General features: G+C 36.3%; 2 pseudogenes; one reads left to right on the forward strand and one right to left on the reverse strand.

Annotated features, from left to right (window-relative positions):
* The window catches only part of LOC105740903, a 38,935-nt pseudogene extending 36,830 nt beyond the window's left edge, over positions 1 to 2,105 (reverse strand).
* Positions 2,106 to 2,380: 275 nt separating this feature from the next.
* LOC101581266 lies at positions 2,381 to 5,461 on the forward strand (annotated as a pseudogene).
* Positions 5,462 to 13,499: the final 8,038 nt, after the last annotated feature.

A 13,499-nucleotide genomic window follows, 5' to 3' on the forward strand; every position in this document is an offset into this window, starting at 1 on the left:
ATTTTTTTATTCTTTTGTAAATATTTTATAAGGCCTTTATGTTTAACTTATCAATACTTGATGGAAAATACATGTTCCATGTTATGCCTAAGAATTTTGATACTCACACAGATAGGTTAAAATCAACTGCCTATGTTGTAGGGTAATAATAATGAGCTTCTCTTCTGGAGGGTTAACAACCTAAGTTTGCAAACAAAAAATTAGAGAAAAAGGAGGAGTGCAAGGAGTGCCAACTTATGGCACTTACCTTTCCAGGTCAATGAAGACTCAAGACATATAAGAACCTGTACTGTAACATCATGTAACTCAGTTCTGTCCCAAATTTTCTGATCAAGGGAGATTATTGGGCCACAGAGGAAAGTGATTGATGATGTAGCGTGTGCCTAAAGAGAGTCAAATGGAGAGAAAACCTTTTCTCAGCCTTTCACAAAGGGCAAATTGTTCAAGCAATGGCCATGACTCATCCACATGGCTGACACTGACAAAGGATCTACAAACTGCGGTACATGGTTTCAGGGTAAATCCTGAGGGGATTTGATTGACCTTGTCAGATATAAAAGTTGTAATTCTTGATATATAGCTGTTTCTTTATCTTGGTGTTTACCGCCCAGCAGAAATGTATAAAAACAAAGTATAAATATTAAAGCCATGTTAATATGCTGAGCTGTAAAAGGCTCAAGTCAACAACTTCTGACATTGCTAGTCTTATAGAAAACCCCTTACTATTATGGACTACTGGACAGTATTGGAATATTTGGCTGAATTTACACAACTACGATATTTAAGTGAGAATGGAGTACCCTTCTCTGACAAAATTGAACAAAAAATGAGAATACAAATCAATGGCCATTTTGTATCTGTATACTCAAAAAAGTTAGGATAGCTATATAGCTATGTTCTCTTAATTCAATTAATAGAAATATTTGTTCTAATAGTGTTTGTGGATAGGATACCATGTTTTCATCTTTTACAATGAATAACCACTAAGACAACAACGTACAGAGTATTTATTATGGAAACTGTCCTGCTATTCTGTTTTGAAACTTTCTCATTGCTATTTGTTTCTCAATAAAAGTATTAAAAACATAAAATTATATAAGAAAAATTTAAAAAATAAACTAAGCAGAAATATTATAGGCTGTCAGGTAGGCTAGGCCCTGAAGAGAACCAAGACAGAAATAAAATACATCTCAGAAGTCACTGTAGACAAATCTACTGGAGACCGGCCTCAAGGTAAAGATGAAATGGCCAAGTCATTATCCTTCCTCAAGTTACATGTACCAGGCCTAATGATCCCTAAATAGGCATAAATCACCCTGGTGTGTGACTAAGACCTCCAGATCCTTCATTTCCTAAAATGTCTTTGTTCCTCCTTACACCCTTGTTACGTGGCTTGGTCTACCACTGATCACTATTACCTTTTATGGGTTAATTATAGCTGAGTCAATATCATGTCCATATGGTTGAGCTCTATAAACTTTTCCTGTAAATTGTTGTCCATATGGTTGAGCTCTATAAGCTTTTCCTGTAAATTGTTGTCCTTGGCAACCAACTTGGGGCCCCTCCTGCCTCTCAGAAGCTGTATCTCTCCCTCTGAATAAATATTTCCTTCTCTTAACCTCTGTTGTTCCTGGAATTAATTATTTTATTTTTAAAACACATGAACTTGTCATATCAGACATCTAACAATTTATCATATATAGTATCTTTTATATTTCATTTCCTGTATCACATACTATATCAAGACAGCAGGTATGTTCCACCACATCCAGCTGAATAAGAACCGGTTCAAAATTCATTAATGGTTTGTACATTGGGGCAACATATCATGTATGTGTATAAGTGTGAATTATTGGAAATTCATGTCTGCTAGTTACCGTTGAATTGACTAGCACCTTATTAGTCATATCCAGAAGATCCAGTGAGCAATGTGGGGGACACACAGGCCCAAATCCTGATGAATCTTTTTTCATATTCTTCTTTCCACCATGAGATATCACTTCATTCCCTCTTCATCTACCCTTTGTTTGTGCTTGCATGAACCCACATGCTTTCAGCAAATCTCTATCATCTTCAATAAAGGCAGCTGCATTTTCTTTTACCATTGGATGCCATTGGATGTACACTTGCACTTCTTTGCCCAATGTACACAAAATCTAACTCTCAGTAACCCAGCACACACTGTATAAGTTCTGATACTCATGATTCAAAAGAAATGACATGAAAATGTAAATGAGAGTCCTACATGACCAAGTGGATTCAGCACTATTCACAAGAGTAATAGGGAATCAGCTTTGGAGTTTCCCAATAGATGAATGGATAAAAAAAGGTATTAATCAAATAAATTAAAACCCTGCCATTTGCAGCAAAATGGATCAAAATGGAGGACTTTATGTTATTTTATGGTAAGTGTGACAAGCTGACACAGAAAGACAAAAATTGAATATTCTCTCACAGGTTGAAACTGAGAAAATGACACAAAAAATAAAAGTTGATCTGAAAGTAGGAGTGATCATAATGGTCTGGGAAAAGTGAAAGTCAAAGGGAAGGTAATGGTAAAACATAGGTGGATATGATCAACATACCTTGTGTGCATATGTGAAAATGCATAGCAAATCCCATCAGCCTATAAAATTAGTACATATTAATTATAATAAAAGTATTAAAAATTGACAGGAAAATGCAATCGTATTAATCATTGAATCATGTTTATTAGATCAGAATATATGACTGTGTTGGAGGAGACCTGAATGGTTGGTTCATTTAGATCATACTTCCTGGTTGTGAAGTGGAGCAGTGGAACACTAAGAGAATCTTTTAAGTGGACAAGAAGGGTCACATCAGGGAACAGTCACATGGTGCTGGGAGGGAGGTTATGGTTGTTATGCCTCCTGGTGCCTAGTATACATGGTTAAATAGGAAACATGTTACATTTTGTAAAGTTAGTAGAACTGGTAGTGAGAATTCTGGAAATGGTGGAGAGTTCTTTCACATGATTTCATAAGATTAAAGACCATAAGCCACACTGTGCTGTTGTATGTTGGCTGCTGCATGATCCTTCACTGTGTAAATGTCTTGTGATCCAGAATTTAATCCATAGAGAGGAAATTAGTCAAACTCAAAGATACCCAAAATGCTCGTGAGTATTGCTATTCTCAGATAGAAGTGTGAAGAAAGTTTGCATACTGTCATGGGCAAGATATGTTTACATGAATTCAGTGTGGAGCTCAGAGAAAACTATGCCAAACTAAATTAAAAGAGTTACAAATCAAAAATACAAGGTTCTGAATTGGGTGTGGTGGCCCACACTTGTAATCCCAGAGCTTCAGAAGCCGAAGCAGGAATGGATGCAAATTTGAGGCCACTCTTGGTGACATAGTGGGGTCAAAGCCAGTTTGAAATATAGAGTGACTAAAAAAAAAATACAAAATATTCTAAAATAAGCCACTTTCATATGAACAAAGAATTTTGTATTATACATCTTTAAGTCAATGACAGATTTCTCTATTCATCCAGCACAGGGCTGGGTTGGCAATGCAAGAGATAAAGACTTGTAGTTTGACTTTTTAAATTCTCCATGGAACTATGAAAGCAATAAGGTAAAAAGTGAGATCCAGTTTTTAATTTCACCCCTTCCTATGTGGAAAATGTTTTGAAGTTAGTGGGAAATGTTTTTAGCTTTGAAACCTTGGAAATTTTGAGGTTTAAACTAATCCTCAAGAAAATTAAAGAGAGAAGGGAACAGATATAGTTTAATCACCTCAGTGAAAGGAGAAAAGATTTAATAATTCCTCAGATGAGGTGCATTACTTACTTACAATGGATTTGTGATTTTGACTTTTGAGGTATTTGAGGAGGTACCTGGATAAATATGAAAATAATTGTATCAGTGAAACCGACTATATTGGCACTAAACTGTTAACCAGTCTGTGTGTACCTGGACACTTCCACTCATTTCAGATAAGCTTATAATTGTTGGAGATTCTGGGATCTATTTCCTATGATTCAGATGTATAAAAGCTAAATAGCATTCATATTACATGCTCAGTTTTACTGTAAGTTTTTTTTTCCAATTAATGCATTACTTGAGTCCAAAATGTATACCTTACAAACTTTCTTATTTATATGTTTACATTTATGTGAATTACTTGATGGCTAACATAACTTTTGCTTTGATAGAAAGAGAAGATGTATTTATTAGATGTTACTTGTGAGACAGTGTCTATGAGAACTGTGGTCTCTTTAGGAAGAAGTAGAAGTGCATGCTTAGAGATGGGCTGCTAATTCTTAATAATAAAATCAGACTTCAGGGTAAATAAGCTATAGAAGAATCATAACTTACAATGCCTTCTTACAGATCAGATGGTTCTCTTATCTGCTCACTGATATATTACTGTGCCAGTAAGGTACAGTATGGAGGAAATTGTTACTATTTTCTTCAAGCTGGAAACTACAAAGTGCCAGGTGCTAATGAGAATGCCCAGCTCTGAGAACTACTTTGGGTTTTTGCTGAACGTTAAGAATAGAAGGTCAGAGCCCAAGAGTCAAAGCCAGTTCCCAGCCTAGTTCTATCCTGTAGTCACCTGCTTCCTCTTTTCTTACAACATAACAGATGCCACTGTGTCCTTTGCCAAAGATTTCCTGGCAGGTGGAGTGGCAGCAGGCATCTCCAAGACTTTGGTAGCGCCCATTGAGCAGGTCAAGCTGCTGCTGCAGGTGAAACATGGCAGTAAGCAAATCACCAAAGATAAGCAGTAGAAGACATTACAGACTGTTTGGTTGAAATCCTCAAGGAGCAGGAAGTCCTGTCCTTCTGGTGTGGTAACCTGGCCAACGTCATCAGATACTTCCTCATCCAGGCTTTCAACATTGCCTTCAAAGATAAATACAAGCAGATCTTCCTGGTTGGTGTGAAGAGGACCCAGTTTTGGCACTACTTTGCAGGGAACCTGACATCAGGAGGTGACACATCCTTGTGCTTTGTGTACCTTCTGGATTTTGTGGGTAAAGCTGGAGCAGAAAGGGAATCCAAAGGCTTTGGTGACTGCCTGGTTAAAATCTACAAATCAGGATTAAGGGCCTGTATCAAGGCTTTAATATGTCCATGCAGTGTATGGTCATCTACCAAGCTGCATATTTTGGTATATATGACACTGCAAATGGAATGCTTCCAGACCCCCAAAATACTCATATCATCATCAGCTGGATGATTGTACAGTTTGTTACATCCACTGCTGGCTTGACTTCCTATCCATATGACAGCGTTCCCCATCACATGATCATGTACTCAGAGATAAAAGGAACTGATATCTTGTACACAGGCACAGTTGACTGCTGGAGGAAGATTGCTCATAATGAAGGAGGCAAAGCTTATTTCAAGGGCGCATGGGCCAATGTTCTCCGAGGGATGGGTGGTGGCTTTGCGCTTGTCTTATATCATGAAATCAAGATGTACACCTAAGTTGTTTCTTAGGTTTTCCCTCCTGTGAATAGGCAAGTTGTATTATAGAGCAGATCTTGAGCATTCTGAACAGACTGCTGTCTGCTTGTTGTGGCAACTCTGTACTGCTTGAAAATGGGAAGCAATGAAATTCATTTGACCAATTTTCTCTTAAAACCATTTCCATGATAATGATAATTGGACTCAATTATATTTTTTATTTCAATCACTTCTGATAACAAATTTGAAGAAATTATTTAAGGAGAGAGAAAAAGAACAGAATATCAGTTAAAACATTTTGAGTTAAACAAATCCTAACACAGAAAAATGATTTGCAATTTGGTTCACTTAGAGAATTTCTGCCTTGTATGTTTGTATTATGTACAATATGTATGTATGTATGTATATTCTACTTATTTGTTTGTCTGTTTGTTTGTTATTTTGAGACAGGGTTTCACTATGTAGTTCAGGTCTGCCTGGACTCACCATGTAGTGGTGATCCAGTGATCCTCCTGCTTCAACCTCCTCAGAGCTGGGATTACAGGTGTATACCAGCACACCTAGGTCTGGCCTGTTATTAGACATAGTGATATTGTATGGACCAAGAAATAACTAAGTCAAGGATTAAAAGAGTGAATTGGTCAAGTAATTTTCTTATGTTTCATTCTTCTCATTTGCTAAGTTTCTCTCTCCTTTCTCCATCACTCAGAGACTTTATCCTTTATCAGAGCAACTTTCCTCTGAAGATCTTCCTGATTATACCAGAAACAAAACAAAACACCTTAAAACTTTTATTTTTCTGAATGTTCCAGGACATATTATTGTTCAAAGTGTTAACTTCCCTTCCTAGATTATATCTGTAATTTGAACAGTAGTTTCCTTCATCTTTATTCAAACAATGACCCATGAAATCATTTCAGGCTTTTTGGTGTTTTCTAAATACTACACTTGAATCTAATAGGAAGGCCATTTAAAATTATCCAATGGATATTTAACAAAAAACTATTTTAAGGAAATGTTCTATTTGCATAAATAGAAATGTTCACGAAGTATGACCTTAGCCCTTAGTGAGCAACTGAAGATAGTATTGGAATGAATATGAAATAGGTAATATAACAACCATTGTTAATTTGCTATTATTGTTGTAAAAATCTGTGAGATATCTATTGTTGTATGTTATTGTTCTTGCCTTTGTTTTTGCCTTGTTTTTACTCTTCAAAATAAAATTAAATTAAAAAAAGAAAATGATTGAGTCTTCAGGGCATAGTTCTATGTCCTTTTAATAGGAAAGAGTTCACCCACTGCAATGTGAGACCCACAAGAATGCACACTATGCCTTTGCTATCCATTGTACTCTGAAAGCCTTTGCTCAGCTACTACACTGTGACAATTTTTGAATAAATGAGCAATATTATTTATTCAAATCTACTTTTTCTGTCTGAAGCCAGGCAGCTAATTCCATGTTTTGATCCATAGTACTACTTTGAAAAATGGTGAAACAGATAGGGGGGCCAGTAGACCATGGAAATGACTAATATGAATTGTTGGTAATTTTTGCTATGAAGACATAGGACAAGTTAAGGACAAAAAGGTTACGTTCTCTGACATTTAAAGAGAACTATTTTAGTTTTTGTGAGAATTGACTGTAGAAAAACCATAGTAAAGGAAATAGAATGAGTAGAAGTGTTCTTAAAATATAAAGTGGTAGCAAGAAAGTAGGAGCCATGGGATTCTGGAGACAGTTTTTTATATTTTAATAATTTTATTGAGAAAAAGTAGTAATGAGATAGTTTCAAAACAGGTTAATAGTACAGTTACAATAATTAATACATTGCATATTGTTGTCTTTGTAGCAGTTGTTCCTAGCACAAGATGAAGATATGATATGTTCTCTAAAACCTATTAGTTCAAAACCTTCTTCTCTTTGAAATAATTGAAAGTAGCTGTATATTTATGCTATTATGTATATAGAGTTGTATATATTTTTCCACCACAAAATTTTCCATTTATATGCTCTTTGTTGTTTACTTTTGTCAGAGATGTGTATTCCATTGCCATTCACATATTGTACATGCATGAATTCAACAGAGTGATCCAATATTGTCCAGTAGTCTATCATATTAGTGTGTTATCTGCAAGACTGGCAATGTCAGAAATTAATTTGAGCCTTTTACAGCTCAGCATATCAATATGGCTTTAATTTTTATTCCTCATTTTTATACTTTTCTGCTGGGTGGCTAAGACCAAGATAAAGCAAGACGTATATAACAAGAAATGTAACTTTTGTATCTGATAAGGTCAGTCAAATCACCTCAGGACTTACCCTGAAACCCTGTACTGCAGTTTGTAGAAATCTTGTCAATGTCAGCAACGTGGATGAGTCATGGCCATTGCTTGATGAACTTGCTCTCTGTGAAAGCTTGAGAGAATGTTTTCTCTCCATGTCGCTCTCTTTAGGCACACTCTACATCATCGATCACTTTTCTCTGTGGCCCCATAATCTCCTTGATTAGAAAATTTGGGACATCACTGAGTTACAGGATATTACTGTACAGGTTCTTTTATGTCCTCAGTCCTGACTGACCTTGAAAGGTTAGGGTCAAAAGTGTTCACTGACATTGCAGCCTTTCCTTTTCTCTAACTTTTGGTCTTCATACTTAAGTTCCTAACCCTCCAGAAGAGAAGTTTAATGATGTTATTAGCCTATAACATAGGCACTTGAGGTTAACCTCATTATCTGCCTGAATATCAAACATCTTGGAGAAAGATTTGAAGATAAATATTTATGGGATTTGCTGAAAGGTCAGGATACAAGTGTGCAGGAGTGGCATGGCCAGTGAAAAGCAGGCATATCTTTCAGGTGGGGATGATGGACTACTAGTTCTATGTAAAAAGCCGGCACCATGAATTGTTGAAGAGGTAGGGATATTCCTAATATTCCTTTTACTGAAAAAACTATTGATATATCTGTTTCCTCCAGGATATTAAACCAATTTGAGGAAACTGGGAAGAGAATCTGTGGGGTTCCTAATTTCCCCTCCAACTCTATGCTTACAAATATAGTTGTAATGTTGTCATTCCTTCCAGCCTGTAGGGGTGATGATTGTGTGTTTGTCTGACAAAATTGGAATAGGCTAGTGTTGACTAGATTCCTAAATTGAAAATTTGGTATTTAGAAAACCAAGCCTATGTTATATTCTTTCATTTCCTGTGGTGAAAGGAATCAAACTTGGGACCTTGTGCTTGTCAGGCAGGCACTTATGCCACTGAGCTACATCTCCAAGTCTATTAGTTACATTATGAAGAAATAACATATTTTGTAAATTTAAGATGCATTTTGTGTACAATATGCAATTACTTTGTGCACAATTAAAGAAGTAAAGCCAATTAAATTAAAATATAATACTTCTTATTTTAAAGATGTCAAAGTGCCAAAAAGTATGTATCTTAAAAACCAATGAAATACAAATTCCCAAATTCTTAAACAATATAAGTGAAAAGCGAAATAAAAATAAAATAAATAAAAATATGTCTATCTTATAATCACAGCTTACAAAGAACATTCTATGTATATCAAAAATAATACAGAAACATTTCAAATAACATAAAATTGCAAATCATGAAACTACAAAGCAAAAGCAAACTAAATTCAAAATTAGTAGAATGAAATAAATAATAAAGTTCAGAGCGGATGTAAATTTATTGGAGATTACAGAAATACAAAAGATCAATGAAATGAAATATATTTTGAAAAGATAAATCAAAGTAACAAACAGCTTAATCAGTTAAAAAAGGAAGACACAAATAATAGAATTAAAGATGGAAAATGAGATGTTGTAATATATACATTGTAACTGATATCATAGAAATACAAAAGGTTCTCAGAGACTTCACTGAACATTTGTCAACAGATTAAGATACCTAAGACACATGCACAAATTTTTGGACCCACATAATCTATTGTTACCAGGTAGCTCCTTCAAAAAATAGCTTGCCAAATAAACTTTCAAGGTATTCAGGTGCTGACATCTCCTTTTGGCTTTGGTTTCAGGTTTTTCTTGTCTTGATCAAATAATTTAATAAATCAATGAAAAACAGTAGCAATGGGGCTGAGAAGATGGCTTAGTAGAATAAGCACTTCCCTGGCAAGTGCAAAGGCCTGATTTCAATTCCCATTCCACAAAAAAAGAAAGAAGAAAGAAAGAAAGTAGAAAGAAAGAAAGAAAGAAAGAAAGAAAGAAAGAAAGAAAGAAAGAAGAAAGAAAGAAAGAAAGAAAGAAAGAAAGAAAAAAGAAAGAAAGAAAGAAAGAAAGAAAGAAAGAAAGAAAGAAAGAAAAAGAAAGAAAGATAGCAGTGCTTATTTTACAAAGCAAATATGAAGGGGTGGGAGAGCAATGTAAAGTTTACTTTGTCTCAGCAAAGTAAACAGGCTGAATGGAAGAATAGAAAAAGAAGTGTACCCTATAGCATAAGGTTGGAACACATGCAAATAAGAACACAGTGGCAAAAGTCCAATGTGGTTTTTTCTTTCTGTGTCACCCACACTTCCACCTGAAATTGGGTCTAGGCCATCGTATTGAAAACCTGCTGAAGTTCTCATGAGAAGTTCATGTGCAGAGCCTTGAGAACAGTTCTGTACATATGTTCCAAGCTCATGTCATTAACAGGTTTTGCCATGCCCTAATCTCATGTCTCATTTTCGCCTGAAAAAAACATATACCCATAATTTGTAATGGGGTGCTGAGGGAGTGTAGGTCTCTGTCTTCTTTTTCTTTTCCTTCCTTCCTTTTTCTTTCCTTCCTTCCTTCCTTCCTTCCTTCCTTCCTTCCTTCCTTCCTTCCTTCCTTTTTCTTTTTTTTCTTCTTTTTTTTGGTCTTGGTCTTCTAAAGTTCTTCATTCTGGAAGGGGCTGTCGACCTTCTATATTAGGAACTATGTGCTCTCCAAATACACCTGGGTGCTATGGCTCACTTTCTGGGTTAAAGTAAACAAAAACTTGTCAGAATATAATGAGAAAAGAGACTGCTGAAATAGTAGATAAGTCTTTTCTGTTTTAAATCATTGGGATCAAACCTTTCTGACTCATCAAAAATACAGCCTAGTGGTGAAACTGACAAAATTTGCATGGTGGTGAGGTCCATGAGGTTCCCATTAACTCAGATTGAAACCTATAGAGAGAAGAAGACAACTAGGTTTGACACCTTAAGATGGTATTTCACACAGTAGTAGGAGACCCAAAGGCTCACAAAGCATCATCAATATGGAACAGTCAACATTTCTGTCCAAATTTTAGAGTGATGTTGGCTTCATTCACAGAAGCTCAGAAGAAAGCCACCTGGGGATTTTTGCCTCCATTTTGGGACCCATTAACTCCTTAGGGAGAAGGAAACTAACCCACTTACTGGCCTTAGTTAGTCCTTTACCTCTTGTGAGACAAGGGTGAAAGTTTTCTCCATGCAAATTTTCCTTAGCCACTTGAGTCCCTTGGTGGCTCAGCTGACATTTTGGGTCCCCTAAAGACTCTACTCATGTAACATGGAGTGAATTTGGAAAATTATGTTTTACATGTAGTATGATAGTGAGGGCAGACAGTTGGAGAAACTGAGGGGATTTGACTGACCTTATCAGATACAAAGGTTACATTTCTTGTTATATAGGTCTTGCTTTATCTTGATCTTAAACATCCAGCAGAAAAATATAAAAATTAAATATAAAAAGTATAGCCATATGAATAAGCTGAGACATTAAAGGCTCAAATCAACTTCTGACATTGCGAGTACTGCATATAACCCACTGCTATTATGCACTACTGGTGTATATTGGATTATTTTGGTGAATTCACGCATCTACAATATTTAAATGGCAATAGAATACCCATCGATGACAAAATTAAACAAAAAAGGGACATAAATGAAGAACCATTTTGTATCTATGTATACAGAATTGTTAGGGTAGATATACAGCTACTTTCTCTTAATTCAATGAGCAGAAATATTTGTACCAGTAGTGTTTGTACAGGATGTTCTGTCTGCATCTTGTACTATGAATGACTATTATGAAGACAACAGTATGCAATGTATTAATTATTGTAGCTGTCCTACTATTCTGTTTTTTAAACTGTCTCAATGCTATTTGTTTCTCAATAAAATTAATTTATAAAAAAGAAGGACAGGAAAGGGTTTATTACTTTGATATACTGCTGTTTAGGTTGTCTCCCAAAGGGACAGAACCCTGCCATTCTTTGTACTTCAAGGTTTTAAAAGAAAAGAAAGCATGAGAGATTCATATGCATATTTGTGCCCTATGAATTGAGGGTTTGGCTGCCAGGGGAGTTTAAACCTTTCAGGTTACATCACAAGGCTATGATTTATACAAAGTATGAATTATATAGAGGTAGAAATGTTCTGTAATATTTCCACTTACATTACAAGGCTACTAATTATACAAGGGCTTTAAAATTAGGTTAAACAAATGACCATTTGAAGTTACACCCTAAGGTCACCTGTTAGGCAAACTTACATAAAGAAAAGAATGTACTTTCATGAGGTTTCTCTGGACTTGTCCAGTTAATCTTGATGACCATTCAGGCAGACTTTCATTTAAAATTTCAAATTCTCTTTCAATATGATTTCAATTTTATTTATCTGTGGGGGTTCAGAGACAGGATCTCATTATGTAGATTATTTATTACTTGAGAGACTGTATAGCAGTAATTAATATGACAAGACAAGCAGGACAGACCCAGTCCTAGCACAGGTCCGGTGAGTGTGTGGGAGAGCTCACTGCTACCCTGCACTGGTGGAACGAGTCCCAGCCCAGGCGAAGCTTGGCCAGACCCTAACACACCCGGTTGGGACGCCCCCCACCACTCCGGAGCACTTCCACCAACCCGACAGCCGAATAGGAATTTTTGCCGCATTCAGGGAACCCCCAACCCAGTCCTAGCCCAGACCCAGTGAGTGTGAGGAAGAATTTCCTCTCCACCCTATTCCACCTTGCCACAACAGGCAAAGCTCAGGCCTGGCATACATGCCTGGGATGTAACCCTGCAAATGCAATCCCTGCAGAGAGTGTAGAGGATAGATCCACCCAGCTAGAGCAGAACATCTTGCCATAGGGGCACAACAGGTTCACCCTCAAGGGCAACAGCGGGAAGGAGCTGAGCACAGCAGCCAGACCCAAGCCAGACACAGCTGGATAAACCAAAATTTGTAGAGATGCACCTGGACTACAGTACGTGCGAAGGTTATAACTACAGCAAAGATCTACAACAAAGGTCAGAAGACAGTGCTACACAAAATGATGAGAAGGAACAAAATGCAACCTCAGAACCCAAGACCACACGTAACAAGTGCAGAGGACACTAACACAAAACAAACTGGAAATCACACAGCTGAAAGCAATGAATCAACGGCTTCTGAAATGAAGAAACAGCTGAAGAAAGCTATAGAGGACCTCATATTGGAAATAAAAAAAGAAATCCCTGAATTAATAACCTCTGCACTAAAGAATCAAATGCAGAAACATATGGAGGAAATCCAGTGCCCACCCAGAACAACTGAGGAGGACACTACCTTGGCTCAAATGCATGACTTAATAGCGTTGATAGTAAATAAGCAACAGCAGAAAGATATACAGAAAATCAGAGTGCAATTCTTTTCTGAAATGAAAAAAATTCTCAGAACTCAGCATCAGAAGTAAAGAAGCAACTACAGAAATATAGGGAGGAAACCCAATCTGAAAAAAAAAACACTGCAGTAAAATAATTTATAACTGCTTCTAAAGAAGATATATTGATAAAAAAAATAGATGAAATTAGAAAAATGATGGATTCCTTGAATGAGAAATACAGGAAAGAAATAGATCCCATGAAGCAGAGTTAAAGAGATATAGAAGAAATTAAACTCTCAAACACAAGCCTGAAAAACCATTTAACCGAATGTGAAGACAGAGTTTCAGATTATGAAGATGCTGGTGTAGCTAGTGAAAAGGTAAGAAAGGATCTCTTAAAAACAACGAGGATGCAGGAAAGAATAATCCATCACCTGCAAGATGATGCA

Source organism: Octodon degus, unplaced genomic scaffold (genome assembly GCF_000260255.1).
Source record: "Octodon degus isolate 3935 unplaced genomic scaffold, OctDeg1.0 scaffold00269, whole genome shotgun sequence".
In the NCBI taxonomy this organism is placed as follows: domain Eukaryota; kingdom Metazoa; phylum Chordata; class Mammalia; order Rodentia; family Octodontidae; genus Octodon; species Octodon degus.